The sequence below is a fragment of the Ambystoma mexicanum genome, chromosome 11, assembly GCF_040938575.1.
Source record: "Ambystoma mexicanum isolate Mex_15411 chromosome 11, UKY_AmexF1_1, whole genome shotgun sequence".
In the NCBI taxonomy this organism is placed as follows: Eukaryota; Metazoa; Chordata; class Amphibia; order Caudata; family Ambystomatidae; genus Ambystoma; species Ambystoma mexicanum.
This window is the reverse complement of record NC_090934.1, coordinates 1403012173-1403032456: the sequence shown is the minus strand read 5'-3', so window position 1 is coordinate 1403032456 and position 20284 is coordinate 1403012173.

Here is a 20284-nt window from a genome sequence, read left to right as displayed (position 1 = left end):
AGTGAGTGCTATGCTGCTAAGAGAGCCTGGAATCATTATGGAAACCAGTGAGTGCTATGCTGCTAAGCGAGCTTGGAATCATTAAGGAAACCAGTGAGTGCTATGCTGCTAAGTGAGCCTGGAATTATTGTGGCAACCAGTGAGTGCTACACTGCTGAGATAGCCTGGAATCATTATCGAAACCAGTGAGTGCTATGCTGCTAAGAGAGCCTGGAATTATTATGGAAACCAGTGAGTGCTATGCTGCTAAGAGAGCCTGGAATTATTGTGGCAACCAGTGAGTGCTACGCTGCTGAGATAGCCTGGAATCATTATGGAAACCAGTGAGTGCCATACGGCTGAGATAGCCTGGAATCATTATGGGAACCAGTGAGTGCTACGCTGCTAAGAGAGCCTGGAATCATTATGGAAACCAGAGACTGCTATGCTGCTAAGCGAGCCTGGAATCATTAAGGAAACCAGTGAGTGCCATGCTGCTGAGATAGCCTGGAATTCGTCTGATCTCCAAGCTGAAGTGACAGCTACGATATTTTCCTTGAAACCAGTTTAATGTCGATATAGCCATGAGAAAAAAAGGTTGATGACTAAGAGCTCCCATTGCAGTTTACCGCGGGGCATGGGCTAGTTGAAGGGGTATGTGACACAAGCCTTCAAAGTGAACTCTTCTATTGTGGCCTGAATGATTCATGTTGCCCTATGACAAACCTGGATGTCCTAAGGTGAGCTTCTCTGGGCTCTTAAGAAAATGGATTGATAGTAGGGGCGAAGATGGTGGCTCCCCTGGAACAGGAGAGTTCCCACACCACCTGTTTTTCTGGGGGGTGGGGATGGGGGTTAGGAAGATGACCTGTAGGAAGAATGGGCACTTATCGGATCCGAGAGCCTGAACTTGGCTCGCCACCAGGGGACTGTTTGGATCAGTGAGCAAGTCATTTCCTACTATTTCAGAAGTGTCCAGTGAATGAGGGAGAAGGGTTGGAAAGGCCTAAGCCGACTCCCCTTTCCATTAAATATTCAAGGCATCTTCAGAGAACTTGGTTTCTTGTCCTCCTGCGATGTAAACGGTGTGCGCTGCCTTTTGAGGAGAGTGGTGAAAATATCTACTTGAAGTTGACCCCATAGGTGGAACATGCTGGCTAGAACTTGTGTGAAGGTAGACTGCCCAAGAAGTCTACCTAGTGATTCAAAGAGCCTGGGTGATGGAGGGGATCCAGGGCCCAGTCCCACATTTTCACGGACAAATCCAGAAGTGCAGAGGGAGGTAGATTTAGCCTTAGCCTGTTTAATAGAATGCGGCAGTGGTGGTGCTGGCTATTTTTGGCTCCAGGGAGGCAGGGGGGGGGGGTACACTCCATGGATGTGTTTAGCCCAGAAGTGCCACAGGAAGAAACTATTATTGTTACTTGCTGGTTCAAAGAGGTTAACATGTACCCTGTAAAGTGCATGGATAACGAGGTGCAAAGAAATATGTATTATAAAAATATTCCTGTTTTATAGATAGGATTTTGAAGTGGGAGTATTTTACTCCCTATCTGGAGCACTCACTACACCACAGACGATTGGAGTTGCTTTTTTGGAGTGATGTAAAGATTCTTTGATAGTGTATGGCATGTGACCAAAAAGGCCCCTAGAAACGGGCGGGTCTTTCGCATCTTGAGGCAAGTGAAAGCTACAGCCAAGATACATGAGGCCATCATACCGAAGAGTCACTGAACCATCATGCTGATATGGTCATCTGGTTGAGGAAATCTGAAACTGTCTTTAGTAGAGGATTCGTGAGCTGATAATGCGTTCCAGCGGCAGCATAAAATTTGGTCCCACAAGACTGTCAATGGCTACTTTCTGAGGTGCACCACAATGAAAAGAAAATCCAGAAGAAGCTGCAACAGCCTGGTTGCCCACAAAGGGCCCAAAACCAGCCGGTCATCCAGCGGTAGAAAGGCGAGGATCATATGCCATTGCTGCCATCATTTTTGTGAAGACACACGGGGCAGCACTGCTGCTGAATCACCACAGCCGCTGGTTGTCCAAGGAAAAACAAACGCAGCGCAGATCATGGTCCCAAATGAGAACTTGGAGGTAAGCCTCCTTCAAGTCCACTGCACACAGCCAATATCCCTCCCGAAGTGCAGACTGATCTGCATGTTCCTATTGTTCTTTCTTTAGGCAAGTGCAGAGCATAAAGATTGATGGTGGTGCTTCGGCACTATGATGAAGCAAGAAAAAAAACTGCCTGGGGAACGGGCTCTGAACCCTTAATTTGGGGATGATAAAGATTCTTCTCCAAGATGGAGAGAGCGGGTTTGTAATAAGCCCTGATTCGGCACTGCCAACACCCATGGGTCGGAGGTTATGGTCTTGAAAGCCTGTTTAAGAATGGCTGTGCACCCCACCCCTCCCAATGCACTGGCGAGTGGTATAAATCCCTGGCAGATGCTGTCTCTTACATTGGAGGATGGAGACTGAAGTAGATGACTAGCCTTACGATCATGGCAGCCCTGAGGCCTTGAGAAGGAAGGCGATCCGAGCTCCTAGTGAGCGGTACCCAAAAGGGGCATGGAAGAAGATTTGGTAAGCACTAACAAAGATTTTGCTGTTTTGGTGCTGGTCCTTTTCTTATTAAGCTCCTACTCTGTGGAACGTGTCGATTGTGAGTAGAAGAAAAATGTAGTGATGGGAAGCAAATCTTGTCAGCATTCCTCAGCGCCTGGGGGAAGTGGGGGGAGGTATACTGCGTCTGTAGTATTAACTTGATGGGCAGCAGAGTCCATGCTGTTTTGTTCAGTCACTAGTGCGTCTGCAAAGCCTACTCTAAAGTGAGCCACCTGGCAGGTAGCAGAGGACAGCGCTGCTGTTGCCTGCAAGGCAAGACGCGGGTGGCAAAGCAAGCCTGAACTGACAGGGATGTCGGACCGCCACTTGTGCATCCCGATGGGAAGCCGGCTGACGAAGTTAGTCAGCGAGTGGAAAAAGATCACCGACAGATGGGTTCTGGACGCTCTTGCCCAAGGACCCACCCTGGAGTTTCAACGCAGCTGTCTGCGGATCCCTCTGGTTACCGCTCAGGAAGAGCCCATCCCTCAGCTCCTGGAAGACTTGCTCGGACAACTGGAAAAAAGGAGACTTCTTGACATTGTTGGACCTGGAGGACGCTTACTTCCACGTCACCATTCACAAGAAACATTTGAGGTTTGTATGTTTTGTGGTGCAGGGACAGCACTACCAGTTCAAGACTCTACCTTTCGACTTGCAGACGGCCCCCAGAGTGTTCACATACTGCCTGGCACTGGTGGCGGCCCATCTACATCTACACAGCATAAATGTATACTCGTATCTGGGCAATTGGCTGATTCATGCCCGCTCACGGGAGCTGGCCGACGGACGCACACAGACGACCGTCCAGCTACTGACAGAACTGGTATTCTCCATCACCTATCCAAAGTCCTGCTTAACACCATCACAGCACACGCTGTTCTAGGTGCCAGACTCAATAGTGTCTTTCCAGCGTCACCCTTGGATGAGAGGGTAGCAGCCATTCAAGGAAAGGTGCATCGACTGTCGATGAAGACGGCTACGGTGCGGGCCATCAAGTTGTTACTCGGCATGATGTTGTCCTGCATCTACCCCTTCCGGCTCTGCAGGTTGCAAATGTGACCCCCTTCAGGAATTCCTGGATGCCTGCTGGATACATGTGTTCGGAAACTTCACAGACAAGATCTCTCTCACCGACGAGTTCCGTTGGGTGATAGGAAAGTGGGGCAAGGCATAGGATTTCAAAACCCCCCATACAGGAGACTGCCACCACGGACGACTCCCTGGAAGGTTGGGGAGCGCACACCGGACATCTGCACATCAGAGACCTGCAGCTGCTGGAGAAGGATCTTCATATCAAAATCCTTGAGTTATGGGCAGTGTTCTGGGCCGTCAACTCATTCCTACTGTCTCTGAAAGGCAAGGTGTTGAGGATCTTCACTGACAACACCCCCACCATGTTCTACATCAGGAAGGAGGTGGGCTCTTGATCCCCGGTGCTCTCCAAAGAAGCGCAAGACTTGTGGGCTTTGCCGTCGGCCATGGGATGTTCCTCATCCCTCTCCACCTGGCGGGAGTCAAGAACTTCATCGCAGACTCCCTCAGCAGGGAACTGCGCTCCTGCCAGGAGTGGGAGCTTAATTAGGATTATTGTGGGGGGAGTGACAAACTTTTGGACTGGAAAGGCGCTGGTTGGATTTGATAGTCCAGTATTTGTTTGTAGGTAGTTTGCACAAGAAAATAGATGGTCCAGGTTGTTGGTGTGTTAAACATGAGATTTATAGGTTTATTCCTTGTTATAATCAGCACCAATGAAAGACATCATTGGATGTAAATGTAATATTCATAACATGATGATATGTTACACAGCCGACGCGCGTTTCAACCTAAGTCTTTTTCAATGCCAATTGGGTTTGGTGGTTGAGTTTCCAGGTGGAATGGGCTGGTCCTCCCAAGTGTGGGTGCCAGAGGGCTGAATAGCCGTACTTGGCCGGGTTCGGCAATGCTGTTGTGTGGAGTCGTGGATCGGCTATAGCCCTCTGGCACCCACACTTGGGAGGACCAGCCCATTCCACCTGGAAACTCAACCACCAAACCCAATTGGCCTTGAAAAAGACTTAGGTTGAAACGCGCGTCGGCTGTGTAACATATCATCATGTTATGAATATTACATTTACATCCAATGATGTCTTTCATTGGTGCTGATTATAACAAGGAATAAACCTATAAATCTCATGTTTAACACACCAACAACCTGGACCATCTATTTTCTTGTGCAAACTACCTACAAACAAATACTGGACTATCAAATCCAACCAGCGCCTTTCCAGTCCAAAAGTTTGTCACTCCCCCCACAATCTTTCTAGACAGTAGGAACCTCGGAGTTGGTTCCTTGACAAACTATGACTCTGGCTGCAGGTCTAATTCAACTAACAACCAAATAAAGGGTGCGCAGGAGAGAGGGAGTCCCGCCACAAACTCCACTCTTCCAAAAAACACTTAATTAGGATTAGGTGGACCGCCTATTCGTCAAATGGCACAGGCCACAGATAGATCGGTTTGCGACAGCAGCAAATTCCAAGTGCCAGATGTTTGCCAGCAGGTTCCACCAACCTAAGAGCCTAGGGGACGCATTATCCTTCGTGTGGGAAGAGCTGTTCCTGTATGCGTTCCCCCCCCCCCCATTCCCTCTCCTGCTACGAGTCATCAACACTCATACAGTGTCCATGGAAGATGATGCTCATTGCCCTGGCGCGGCTGAGGCAGATTTGCTATCCAACCTGCCGAGCATGTCGGCGTCACTTCAGTCAAGCTGCCAGTGGCTCTGGATGTTTGCACCAGAGAAAGGGGTGCAATCCTTCATCACGAAGCTGGATCGCTGAACCTGAGGGCTTGGCTCCTGCAGATCTAGAGTTTGGAGGATAGAAGTTGACTGCAGGGAGGTCCTCGCCAAGGACAGGGCGTTGTCACATTAGAAGTGCTATGCTCACAAGTGTAATAATTTTGCTACGTAGTGCTGGTCTCAAAAGATTACCCCTCTGAGGTTCACAACCCCACAGATCTTTCTATACTTGCTATCCTTGGTCAAGGCCGGACTGGCGCACACCTCTATTAAGGTACATCTGGCGGCTATCTCCTGATACACCAGGAAGATTTTCACTTTGGTCCCACCGACTTGTCAAGGAATTTCTCAAAGGACTTTTTTTCGATCTTTCCCGCTGGTGAAGGCTCCTGCCCCGGCGTGGGAACTCAACGTGGTTCTGATGAGGCTCATGCAGCCCCCCTCCAAGCCTATGCATCAGGCACCACCCAAGTTCCTCTTGTAGAAAAAGGCTTTCCTTGTAGCCATCACCTCTGCCAGGTGCTATACTGCAAGAAGCCATAACGGTCTTTCCACGAATCGAGGGTGGTGCTGTGTACGCACCCCTCTTTCATGCTGAAGGTTCCATTGGAATTCCCCCTCAACAAGCCTGTTACTTGTTTTCTTCCAAAAACGATGTCACTGGCAGAAAGGGCCTTGCATTCGCTGGACGTTGCTCGTGCCCTGAAGTTCTCCGTGACACGCATGAAGAGTTTTCGGAAGACCTCACAACTGTTTGTGAACTTGAGTCCTGTGACCCTGGGAAGGCTTGTCCAAGGCTTCCATTTCAAGGTGGATCTGGCATGGATTCACACGCAAACCCTCCCTCTGTGGCTCTTCTTGGTCACACTGCCACTTTACATGCTTACTAAATCTGAAGATGGCTGCTAGAGGAGGGGCTTAGGGAGACGACTTCCATTGGATGGGGGCAGTATAACCCAGAGGACAGTGAGTGGTTTAGAGGAAAAATACAGTTTATAAGTGAAAGTGAAACTGTTTTTTCTTTTACCAAGGATTCCCAGCCTGATGACGGGGAATATTCATGAGCATGTGTATCCATGCCAGACCCATGCCGGAGAACAGTTACAGGTAATAACTTAAACCTTCCCCAACTGTACAGAGCTCACCTGTCTCCACTAACCCCACCCCTTCCATTCTCACTCGGATGAAAGTTGATCAGAAATGCACTGCCCTGGTGTGAGGTTTCTCGCTTTGAATTGGCCTGCTCCTTTGATGCCTGGGTTCCGGACAGCTGCCTGTTGTGTGACTGTCTCTGGAGGAGGGTGTTACCTACCCTTATAAAGAGATGAAATAAGAGGCATGGACATTCAGGTTCTTGGCCTGTCGCTGTGGCAGGATCAACCCATCTGGCCAGATTACACATCACATTCCACAGCTGACCTGGCTCATAGAAGCTGACAAGTGTAATATCAAATTTGGATGTGGCTGCAATCATTAGGCACGGGGCCATGCACTATGCCTTAACTCAGGCTCCAGCATGGGCTATTTATGATCATAGTTTGGCAGATGTGTGCATATCGTAAATGCAGCCCTTGCGCTTCTGAGACTTGACTATCACTGCAGCTATCAAATGGGCAACAGTAACCTCTGAACCTGCACTGTGCCATGGATGCAAGAGGTCAGATACACACTATGCTTTTGGCATGGAGCTTATGAAGGGGGGGGGGGCATGATCAGCAAATTACCCTTTCAGAATTCGAATTACCTGCATAATGGTATTAATTAATACAAATAAAATAAAAACCTTGCACACCCTTGCAGCGAGCAGAGCATTAGCATTTGCCTGTTGAAGGCAGTGGTTTGAATTTAAATAACTTTGCCAACACCTTGTTGGTCTTACTGAGGACAGAACATGCCAAGCTAGGGGAGATGGCCTGGAGAATAGAGTTGCTGCTGCCAAGACAGAATGTCTGGGGAATTTAAGTGAGACATATCTACACTGTGGACAGGGTGCATTAATGTACATCGACCCTCTTGTTTTATAATATGAGAGGAATTAGATTTTGCCCATATTTCTTTAACTTCCACAGGAACATGCCCAACCTCGCAGTGGACATTATTAGGCAGCATCTGGTAGTGGAATTTCTTGAACATCCATTTGTCCTGTTACCCTCTAACAAAGAACCCTCACTGATCTCCTTGTTTGCATTGTTCTCTGTGTTGCTCCAGTCTGTAGGTGTGAACGGTTTGAGGTGCAGAAAGTAGTTGGGGTAGGGAAGTGTCAGTTCTACCTGGATAGGAGAGGGTGGAAGCAGTGGTAAAGAATCAAGAAAGAGCTTCCTAAGGGGGAATACTTGGCAGAGCTATAATTGGAGGAGGCAATGTAGCTAGAAACAGAGGTCTTGGCGTGGGCAGATGGTGGTGCCAAAGGCATCTCCTTTTTCAACCATTTAAAGTATGCCTTCATGGGGTCTGAGTGCATACGTTTTTGGAACTTCATGACGTAGTTGTCCTCCTAGAAGGTTGCAGGGGTCCACTGAGTCTGGTTGCAATTATGGCAGTCACGGCTAGGTACCACATACAGCAGAGTTGAGGACGTGCATGACACCGAAAGAGTGACAGCCAGGTAGAAGCCGGCCAATAAACGTGAGTGAAGAAGGAGCAGTTGCAGCACATCCAATGGTAGAGATTAATCAGCCTGAAATAGTCCCCTACAACACCTTGGTGCACAAACGTATCCTCGTTCAGAAGAACCCCAAGCAGGTCTGGTATTGGCCATCAAATAACAATCTCGTCTGAATGGCCTCTTTTGGTCCTCCTCTTCCAGGGAGCCTCAAGTGTGTACCAATAGAAGACGTAAACCCTACTAAGGGAACCTTGGGGACACGCCTGTCAATGGATTTTCTTGATTAAATCTAGGAAGTGAGCACCTAGAACTGGTAATCTGTGGTTTCAATCACCCTACTATCGTCTACTTTCAATTCAACTCCTTTTGTTTGTACGACAAGTGCAGGTTTTTAGAGAGTTTTGGTTTAGTGGGGGTCCATTGGGGGGCGTGGGAGTATGGGGGAGCACTACCCCATTAAATATATATATATATATATATATATATATATATATATATATATATATATATATATAGTGTGCGTCCAACAGGTTTTGCAATACAGTTTGACGAGGTAGGTGTGGTGGTTTAAACCTCAAACGAACAGCAGAACCTTCCTAAACCCCAAGAAGGAGCATCTTGCATGTAGGTAAGAGTCCCACCTATGATCTGACATGAGTCACTTGAGAAACCGGGCGTGCGGGTCAGAGACTGCAAAGCGGTGGTCACACGAGGAGCATGAAAAACACTTGTTTGCTTGTGGCATAGACTGAGGTTGCCAGATTAGAAAGGGTTGCTGCAAGGAGGAAAGAATGAAAAGGAAACAACCAAGGGCAAAAGGAGCAGGACGAAGCCTGTGTTGCCACTAGTGACCAGCCCTGTCGCTGCATAGAAACCGACGACGTGGAGAGCGGTGTTTGGCTAGGCACAGCCAGGACTGTGCATACACCATGCTTTGCATAACAGAAGTTCAATGCATTTTTGGTGCTACCCAAAAAAGTTTACTGGCCCCGTCACTGTAAAATGAATGTTTTTATAAGTATGGCGGAAAGGGGACTGGGTATAGGAGTTATCAGGGGTTTTCACAAGAAGTGCAGCCCTTTTGACAGGCGTTTTGTGTTCACAGTATCAGAAAACAAATCAGACTGGCAGTTTTCATACCAACGTGAAGCAGATATTAGGAAAGGTTACTCGTGACACATGGGTATCTCACCCCTGTTCATAACCTCAGGAATATTCTGCTCAGTAGTTTGAACCCATAATATATATATATATATATATATTTTTATAACTGTCATTACTTCCCTTCTAGTACTGAAGCACGCGTTCATGTTATCATTTTTATTTATTTGCATTTTTAAAGCACTCGCACAGCCCGGGGGCATCGAGGCGCTGTTACAGGAATATATCTTAGTTGCGTATTTAGAACACGCTTAATACCCAGAGGTTTCTAAGCGCGGACCCGGGGATCGAACCTGTGTTGCTTCGTGACGTCTTGTTTCCAAGGCGAGCACGTTGCCGCTGAGCTATCCTCCCGGTACTCATGTGGTTGCAATAACTTCTGAACCCTACCATGGCTCTGGAAAGAAACCTTTGCAATGCTGATTACACTCGCTCATAGCGTGACCTGTCCTTCCGGACGCTGAGATTTCCACCTTGAAGTCTTCTAGCGTCACAGATAGTAGGTGACCCTTCAAACGCAGTCGCCGATTGGCTTTAGGAAGCTCCAGAGGTCATCGACTGGGTTTTAAGAAGCTATCTGTGGAAGATATGGAATCTGGATAAAAAGAACAGATGAAAGGAGAATGCTTCCAGCTCATTAAGTTATGGATTCATACAAGACTCCAAACAGAAAGGAAGTGCACTTGCCTGTAGGCATTTGCTGAGGATAATGTTAAGTTGCACACTGCCAGTAGGCTTATACATACATGAAAGGTGATCAACACTCGGCTCACCAGCATCCTCCTTAGCTCTCCTCTCTTCTCTCCTTCTATGCCCCCTCTTGCTCACTACGCTCTGCTGATCTCTTTTTACTCTCTGTCCCCCACCTCCTTATGCTTCTTCTCGTTTCCGCTCCTTCCAGCTCCTTGCCCCCCTACATTGGAACTCCCTTCCTTTCTCTATCTGCTCAATGTCCACCTATTCCTCATTCCGTTCCTCCTTAAAATCACTCCTTATTCACCCCCCTCCCTGACTTCTCTCCCCTTCCTCCTCTTCTTTCTCCTCCCCACTCCATCTTCCTTTTCCTTGTCTCTCCCTTTCTCCACAATGATTTCCACCCTCCCTTGTACTCTCTCTACTCCGTTTTCACTTTCCCTTTTCTCCTTCCCATACCTCTGCTCTTCTCTTCCTTCCCAAATGCAAATTGTTCCACATGCTGCTTTTCAGGTTTGATTCATGTATATTTTATTGCTTCTGTGTTCCATGTTTGATGTTTTCTGGTTGTTATGCTGTAAAGCGCTTTGGAGTAAAGCGCTATATAAACAGTAAAATACACATACACATTCTGGATCATAATCGTCATGTTATAATGATCTGACATTAAACTTCATCAATGTAATCCAAGCTGTAGTGTCTTCATGCTCTAATCCTTAAGTCCCATGAATGGCCAACAGCCCAAAGTATTTTTGGAAAACATATTTGGGGGTGGGGGCAATGTTCCAAGTCCTAGAGAGCATAAAAATGTGGCGGTAAAAGTGGTACTCCATGGTTACGATCACCTTTTTAAACTCCACAGACTTTTATATGGTTTAGTAGCAGGCGAAGCGGAAGAGCGCAATGGACTTAACATGGCCACCTGCTTACCAAATTCCCCAGCATGTATTATTTGATGCTGGTGGTAAATCTCTGAATCTGGCAAAAGCGGGTGGTGTCCATAGGAATCTATGGTAAATGCCTCCCACACCCGTTAATTGCTGTGGCATTGGCACGTTTTCTATCACCTAATGGGAAAGTGAAGAGTAAGGAGGATTCTGCCTATCCTTTTACATCCATCTTTTCCGCTACATGGTAGACGGGTTCAAAACTGCACGAGTGGACATTTTTCCACCAAAATGCAATTTGAGCTAATCCCCTCAGGGCAGTATCTACTTTTGGAAACATGCCTCGCTCGCCCCAAGAATCATGTTCCTGCATAATGAGGTGCCTCGGATTGCAAATGTGTCATAAACGTTTCATATTCCCCATTAATGTCCTTGTACATCTGGAGTAACCTTCAATTTTCACTGTTAAAGGAATCACGTTAATACCTGAAGCTGGTAACCTTTAAAGGCCTAAAAAAATCTTAGGATTGCCTCGTAAATTCCACGTCTGGTGATTGGGAGAGCTGAGCAAGTCGATTACACCCAACAGATGTTCCCAGCATCAATTCAAGGAATGCAAGGATGACTACAATGACATCAGAAAATGTCATAAAACATTCCATAGAGGTAATCTGTCCTTTCAGATCTTGTGATGCTCATCTCTGGATTGATTTATCCTCTTCAATATTTTAGTTCTACTGCCAAAAATGGATCCTTCTGATTGGCATGACGCTGATCTCGGGAGGATAGCTCAGGGGCAACACACGCGCCTTGGAAGCAAGACAACGCGAGTGACACAGGTTCGATTGCCGGGTCTGTGCTTAGAAACCTCTGGGTATTAAGCGTGTTATAAATAACCAATTACAATTACAATCTCCACCCACCTTTCAGTGTTTTTGAAGCAATGTCACACCAAACTCTTTAGTGTCCAGATGAGATTCAAAAATGTCTTTACTATCACATGAGAATAGTCGGCACATACAGAGGATGTCCAACAAAAAACTTAAACTGAAGGTGAATTTTCTTTTCCAAGGTGTGACTAGCACGATGAAGTAGAGCTGACATGTCCACCAAAACATAATTTGCCTTTTTACTTATTTATGGAGGGTTTCTTTTTGAATGGGTTACTTGTCCTTTCCGCAAGATATTTTATTTGAGGCGCAGCGTGTCAGTGATATTCTTCCTGCAGGTTCCACATTGCCATGTTTGAGTATCTTTTTTTTTTTAAATAGTTTCCCTTCTAGCCCAGACCCACTCCCAATCCAAGAAGCACTGACATCCTTGATGCATGTGCTATGCATAGTCTGCCATCTAGTGGATGGTTGGAGTATTTCACTTTTTTTATTTTTATTTGACATATTGTATTAGGCATATACATGGGCCATTCAGTTATAGGATATTTATTTACTTCCCAAAAAGCTCCTGAAAATAGACTGCATCTTTTGATTGTTTTCTGCTGTTCCTTTGGTCGGGTATTTCAGTTGCCGAAAAGGAATGGTGTTGGAACTCTGCAGTAAAGCAGCATCAAAACACAGGCTGGCTTGGAAGACTCTTTATCTAGTGACTGGGCAGATCATATATGTAAGGAATGTAGATAATTTTTTAATCTGCATTTTATTTTTACATCAGTGTTGTGGGTCCTAACTGTGGAAGCACCAGACCAGTCAGGGAAATGACACTTGTACATATACTCTTGAAAGAATCTTCCAGTGAACTGTGGACCATTATCTGTCAACACACTCCTAGGTAATCCTTCCCTTTCAAACACTTCCTCCAGAAATGCCACAATGGACTGTCCTGTGATGTCCTTCATTATCTTAAACTCCGTTCACCTCGAGAACATGTCCACTAGTGCAAAAATAAACCTACCTGTACCTATACCCATGTCAACAGGTCCTAAAATATCCATGGCCAAATCCTGCCAAACTCCCTTTGGACTTTCTGCTCCCCTCACTGGCTGTACCACCGCAGATACGTTCTTCCCTGACTTTGTACACTCAACACATCCTCCAATTACCCTCTCAATCTCACGGTCCAATCCCGGCCACCAATAATCAGCCTTAATCACCTCCTTGGTCTTATATGTCCCAATATGTCCTTGATGCGCAATATCAATACGTTTTCTCCTTAGGCAACTCGGCACAACCAACTTGTCCCACCGATATACCAAACCATCCTTCACGGATAATTCGAACCTTGCCTCCCAGAAAGCTCTTTCTTCACCAGATAATAACCTCTTTTCTGGTCAATTCCCTCTAACGAACGACATAATGCGCTTCCACATGTCATTCAAAGCAAATGCATTGATCCATTCTTCTTTATGAATTGCACCTCCTCCAATGGTAAAGACCATAGACTCAATATCTGCAGAGCCCTCAGCTTTATGCTCATCTTCAACCCTTATTCTCGACGCATGGTCAGCCTGCACATTGTCCTTTCCTGCCACAACCTCTATACTAAACTTGTGACATTGCAGTCTGGTCGCCCAACATGCAACCCTTCTTGATACTTTGTCCAGTCCTTTACTTTCAAATATGGCTTTCAACGGCTTATGGTCTGTTCTCAACACAAAATCTTGACCCCACACAAAGTTTTTCAACTTTTCAATTCCCCAATGACACGCCAACGCCTCTTTTTCTAAGCCAGAATAGTTGAGCTCAGCTCCCCTCAGCATGCGGGAAGCATGTAACACCACCAACTCTGAACTCTCCCTTCCTACTTGTGACATCACCACTCCAATCCCAGTTTCACTAGCATCAACAGACAATATTGTCTTATTCCTTGTGTCATACATGGCCAATGGTTTGGCCATGTCAATTTTTGACTTAATATCATTAAATTCTTTTTCGCACTCTAAGCTCCAATCAAACTCTACACCCTTCCTCAATAATGCCCTCAGCGCAGCAACATTATCAGCATAATTTTCTATGAAGCGGTGATAAAATTCTATTGTCCCCGAGAATGAACGCAGTTCTGCCTTATTCTTAGGAGCTTGCATTCTCTTTATACCATCAACTAGCTCTCTTTGGCTTCAGTCCTTCTTCAGATATTTGATGCCCTAAATATTCCACTACCGGAGTGGAAAAGACACACTTCTCCCCTCTCAAAGTAATACCACGGGCCCTGAATATTTCCAATACTGGTTTCACTTTTTCCTTTAGTTCCTCTTGGGTATTTCCACAGATTAACACATCATCCTGGAAACACCAAACATTGGTAATGCCATTGAATAACCCATCCATCACTTTTTGGAAGACTGAGGAGGCTGAAATTAAACCAAATGGCATGCGTCTAAACTAATAGATACCTTTGTATGTAATAAAAGCTGTCAGTTTGCGTGACTCAACATCTAAGTCAATCTGATGATAGGCACTGGCCATATCCAATTTGGCAAAAAATTTAGCATTCCTGATCCTGCTCAAAAGCTCCCCCATGTTGGAAAGCGGGTGTCGATCAGCTACCACACAACGGTTCAATTCTCTCAGGTCGATGCATACCCTCAACTCCCCACTTGGTTTTTTAACAACTACCGGGGAGATCCATTCAACTGCCTTGGCTGACTCAATAATACCAGCTTTCACCAATTTCTCCAATTCCACACTCACAGCACTACGCATTGATAGCGGCAACGGTCCGAGTTTCGCCGCCACAGGTTTGCTACCATCCTTTAAAACAATTTTATGGACCATACCTTTGAGGCAACCAACACCTTTGTTGAAAACATCAGGATATTCAGCAATCATGTTGTTGGGAATCGCATCCAAACCACTTCTCACAGGTTCTCTGTCTACATTCAATACTTCAATACTTGTTCCTTGCTATTGGGATCTAGCTTGATACATAGACCCCTTTGTTCCTTCCACCCCAACAACGTCTCTCCATTCCTTGTGACATATAGTTTGCCATACGTAACTCTGCCTTTAAATTTGAACCTTGCCGTACAACACCCTAATACCTCAATCCTACTACCATTATAGCCCCCGGGTGTCTTGCCCGATGGGCTCAACTCATCCATCCTTCCACCAACAACGTTCTCATATATGGCCTTCGACATCAAAGTAATTTTTGAGCAAGAATCTGCAAGCATCTTACCCTGGCACCTATTCACTTCAACCCAGGCTGAGGGGTGCTCACACTCATCCACCTCGGTGCACTGAACCATGTTTACAGTGACGATTTCATTATCTGAGCCATCACACTCTTCTGATGAAGGTCCATCAACTTCCTCAACCAGCATTATACTTCTACCCGCACCTATATTGTAATTCATGCAACATTTCTCAAAATGTCCCCATCTTTTACAAATATTGCACTTCGACTTTCTCCCAGGACATATCGGAGAGGTAGATAGGTGGCGAGCACTTCCACACCGAAAGTATAAACGTTCCTCTCTTGTCTGGGCTCCGTTACCACCTTTCCCTTGGTACACCTCAGATTTAGGCGATTTGCCTTTCTGTTTCCTCTGGGCTTTGGTAACGTCTCTTTTCCTGTCACCCTCTCTTAAAACCTCAACCTGTTGCTCAACTTTATCCTTCGTTCCCAACTTTGCGACACACTGTAATGTATGTTCAATCCTTTTTGCTATACCAATTACCTCATCCAGGCAAGGATCATCTTTTAACCAAACTTCTTCCCTAATCTTGTCATTGGAACAGTGTAACATAAATTGGTCCCTAATGTGTTCATCCAAGCTTTCCCCAAATTTACAATTCAGTGACAGATGTCTCAGGGCGGTGATGTAGTCTTCAACTGACTCGCCCTCATGTTGCGATCTCATGCCAAAGTCATAACGTTCCAAGACAGTGCTTATCTTTGACTAGAAATGTTTATCTATTTTTGCCAGTGCTGCATCAAAATCATTCATGCCCTCTTCAGCATCCAATTTATTCACATTAGGTAATGTTTCAAAAATTCGCTGCCCCTCATATCCCAGTCGATGCATAAGCATAGACACCTTCCTCTCCACCGACATGCCGTTCCCACACGTGGCTTTTACATAATGAAGAAAACCCTTCTTCCAGGGTCCCCATTTTATTCTTGGGGGGACCAGGAGATGGCAAGAACATCTGTGGTCCCGGTATACCAGACAAAGCCATGCCTGCCCAATATAGTGTCTAAAAGTACCCACACACTTCGTGGAACAGGAAAAGCACAAATGCAAACAGCGCTACACCCAAATCTCCGTTGCGAGCGCTCACCTCTGTTGAAAGCTACTGTATGCACAGCACTGCAAAATCCAAATGACCGGCGTCAGTCTTCTGACAGGCTCCACAAGCTACGGCTCGTAGTTCAGACTTTCACACGAGCTTGTAGTCCATGCTCTGTGCGGTATGTCCTCCTCAATGATCCTGCTGAGGATCCCTTCCGCACACGTGACGTGCAGGCTTGCCGGATCCTCTCCACTCATTCGTACAAGTTCGTACGATGCTTCCGCGCACGTGATACGGCGTGCACGCGAGGCCACAGGGTCCCTTCCTTGCAATTCCACACGCCTCCTCCCAATAGGGTTGGGACAAGCGCCCCCCCCCCGCTCACACGGGATCGCGTCCGCTAATGTGATGCTGGATGGCACCGCGATCCGATGAGCAGCGTGCTCGGGACCGCTCTCTTCTCCAGACAGGTAGGCTCCACTCGGGGTCGCCACTCAGGGTTGTGCTCGGATCGGCATCCATGGGGCAACGAGCGGGTGTGCCTCCCCGGGCATATAGGTGTGCAAGGCGGTGGGGCAGCCCCCTCCTCACCGGGCCTCGCGGCTTGGGGTCTCAGATCCTCGGGACCGGTCTTGCTGCAACGCGGGTCTGTTAAATGAGCGCCAGCAGTCCTCTTCAGTCCGCCAGCATACCGTATCCGATCCTCGTCGCCAAATGTGGAAGCACCAGACCAGTCAGGGAAATGACATGTAGTTTATTGATAATATACAAGTCACGAAGGTAGAGACCCCCAACCCTCTCACCAGCACAGCATCAACTGAAATGCATCAAGCAATAACATTCCATATGATGCTACAGAACTACATGTCGTGACATTCTTCTCACAGCATTCTCCTAATCTGATCTACATTATCAGACCACACTGAGGTATCATCATAACACTAACCAAAGGAATCATGGAATTTACCCCTTGGAAATATTCTTTCTACTGGATGTTCCTCCCACGGATGCCTCATCTTTGAAAAACTGTTATTGTGCTCGCAGTTTCAGAAACCTTTCGACAGCATAGGGCGCTGTGCGGCATCAGGTCGATGTCCCCTGGCAGCTTCCATCCCCACGCTCAGACGTGACATCGATGGCACCCGTTGCCTCAGTTCTAGTCCCCCCCCCTTTTGCAGAGCCGACTTGAGGATACATAACACGCATCGGTGCTGAAAGAGAGCAAATCTATTAAGAAATGCACCCAGAGTCTGAGGATAGGCTAGGAGGGCGATGAAGAATCAGTGGGAGGAACATCCAGTAGAAAACATTACCAGGGTAAGTCATTTGTTCTTCCTAATGGATTGTGTCCTCCACGAATTACTCATCGTTGATGGACTCCCATGCTCCCATGGCTGTTAGATAGAAGTAGGTGGTACCAGTGGATCTTTTTACTGGTTTATATTGTGCGAAACAGCTTTCCCAAACCTAGCTTCCTGACCTGACAAGGTGTACAGACAGTAATGTTTTGAGAAGATGTATATAGAAGACCAAGTTGCAGCATTACACATTTCCTGCACCTGTACACCTCTTTGCAGAGCCAACGTGGTTGCTGCTTCTCTGGTGGAAGGTTCCCATAGATTTTCAGAGACCTTTTCCACAGCCAAAGAATAACATTCTGAAATACACAGAATGATCCAGCGTGACAAGGTCTGTTTAGTCATGGCTTGACCCAGTCTGTGTCCAGTGTAATCAACAAAAAGTTGATGCCAATCTGGTGATCTAAAAACTCAGAGCCCTTTTTTGGTCAAGTCTGTGTAACCTCTCTTCCTCCTTGGAAGGATGATGAGGTGGGTAAAATGCTGGCAAGGTAATCTGTTGTGTCAGGTGAAATTCGGACAACACCTTGGGAAGGTAGGAGGGACGAACACTCAGGACTACTTCCTCTGTAGTAAATGTAGTGAAAGGAGGAGTACATTAAAGAGCCTGTAGTTCACTCACTCTGTGAGCAGGAGTGTTGGCCGCTAGGAAGAATGTTGTGCATAATCTGAGCAGACAGTAATAGAGAGGTTCAAACGGAGCTCCTGTTAAACATGTTAATACCAAATTTAGACCGCAGGCCGGGACTATGAAAAGTTCCGGCTGGAAAATGTGTCATTTCCTCGAGGAACTGTACAACAATGGGAATTTTAAAAAAAGGGGCTTGCTCTGGCTTTTTTTTTTAACCCCTTAAGTGCTCAGTACGAGTATGCTCATCCTTTTTGTATAGACTTGATTAAAGCTCAGCGGTTAAGGGGTTAAAGATGGATAACGCCACCAGGTAGTGCTTGGCCGTAGCCACCTGCAGCCCCTGATGGGCTAGGTGTAAGAAAAAAGAAAGCACTGCAGGTGTATCACAAGTAAAAGGATCATTATCTTTAGCACTACACCAGCTGCAAAGCTTGTTCCAATAGCAGCAGTATCCTGCTTTTGTTGCTGGTCTTCTGGCCGAACGCAACACCCCCATCACGCCTTCTGGGAGGTCCCAATCTTTGTATGTTAACCTCTCGAAAACCAGGTGTGAAGGTTCAGAGTTCTGGTTTCTGGGTGAAGAAGACTGCCTCCTTGTGAGAGTAGGTCCACTCTCTGGGGAAGACGGAATGGATGACAGATGGATATGTCTAAAAAATCCTGGTACCACGTCCCAATACGGATCAATCAGGATCATGGACTCCTCAAACTTCTTCAACCTCCTGATTACATGAGGAATGACGGGGACTGGTGGGAACGCGCACAGCAGTGGAAATTCCCAGTCCACCATGAAACACATCCCCCAAAGCTCGTCTCTGAGGAAATTTGCTGCAGCAGAACAGGTTGCATTTCCTGTTGATACTGGATGCGAACGGGTTCCACTTTAGGGGTTGCCAAAGGGCAAAGATCTTTACAATGACTTCCTGAGAGAACTCCGACTCGTGGGAGACTCTGCTCAAGTCACAATTCTCACACACCGTGAACCTGTCTTTGGAGTAGACATACTCGAAGAAAAAGTACTGCACCATTGAAAAGAGTTGCTGAGGTGAGTCGAACCGTTCAGAAGTGTGTTGTGTATATGGAAAAAAGGAACTGATGCAACGGGCACAGTGCGTGCTACTTATACCACTGTTGACATGTCCGAGCGCAGGGATTGAAGCTGCTGATGGACATTGACCTGAGGCCACACAGTGCCCTCTGATGTCGAACAGTTTCCAAAACTGCAAGCAGGATGCTGGTATATCACAGATGAGGAATCCGTAGGCGGACACAATCCATTCTAACGAGTGATGCCTGTAGAAGGTTTAGGCCCAAAACATTGAAGACAAAGTAAAAACAGTGTTTTGTGTTTGCCATTAAGTCAAGTAGAGCGATGGTGTTTGTGTTGATGGAGAAGCTAATTGTTGAAACCCAAGCAATCAAATAGGGAAAGAATCAGCAGAGGCAACACTTATTTAAAAACAGCTGCGCAGAAATGTGTCATACTAGTCCCATTCCAACATACTGGCCCTCGGGCACAGAAATCTCAGGGGTTTTTAAACTTTTACAGGATGAGCTTCATACAGAAAAGTCAGTATATTTGATACGTTACCAACACACTTCTTAACGATCCTGAGGGCATAGCTTCGTACGACTACCCGAGCCAGGTGTAATTCTGCTCTACTCACCCATGTGACATTAAACCACCTCCTTTGGAGCAGGTTTCCATTGCACCTAGGACACTTAAACGAGTATCTAGCCTCTTGATTGTTTCCCAGCTGATGGTTGGGGCAATCTGCTTACCATGAACAGGTCGACAGACTACACTGGTTTATTTCTTTATGACATTTGTTATACGCCCACACCCTTGGGTATCGCGGTGTAGGTTACATTGAACTTAACATTTCTGGTTGCATTGGAGGCAAAGTTACACGCATGAAGTCAGACTACAGACATGGATATTCAACATCAGTTTAAAACACTAGGCAGGCATGCATATGCACTAGTCAAGGGCAGTGTTCTAGGGAAAGCTGTTATTTTGAGCTCTACCCTAGGTATTGAAAGCAATAGGTTATCTGCGCAGTAGTGTCAGGAAGGGGAGCGATTCAGCCCTAGTCTCTATTAAAGAGCTAGGTCTTTAGTGATTTTTTGAAGCTTGAGTGCACTGTTGAAGTGAAGTGGTCAGCCTGTTAGTCTGATCGACGACGTTATGACGACGGGAGAGGTTTTATTTGTGGTGGGGTGGTGGTGGATAAGGAGGTGAGAGCAGGTGGTGTAGTGGGGTTAGGGGCAGTGAAGGAGTTTGGGATTAGAGTATCAGGGGAGTAGCAGGGGACTCAAAACCTGAAACGGGTAGGAGGAATACTGGGGAAAAGTGGAGGAGAGGAAAAATGTGTATGGGAAAGGG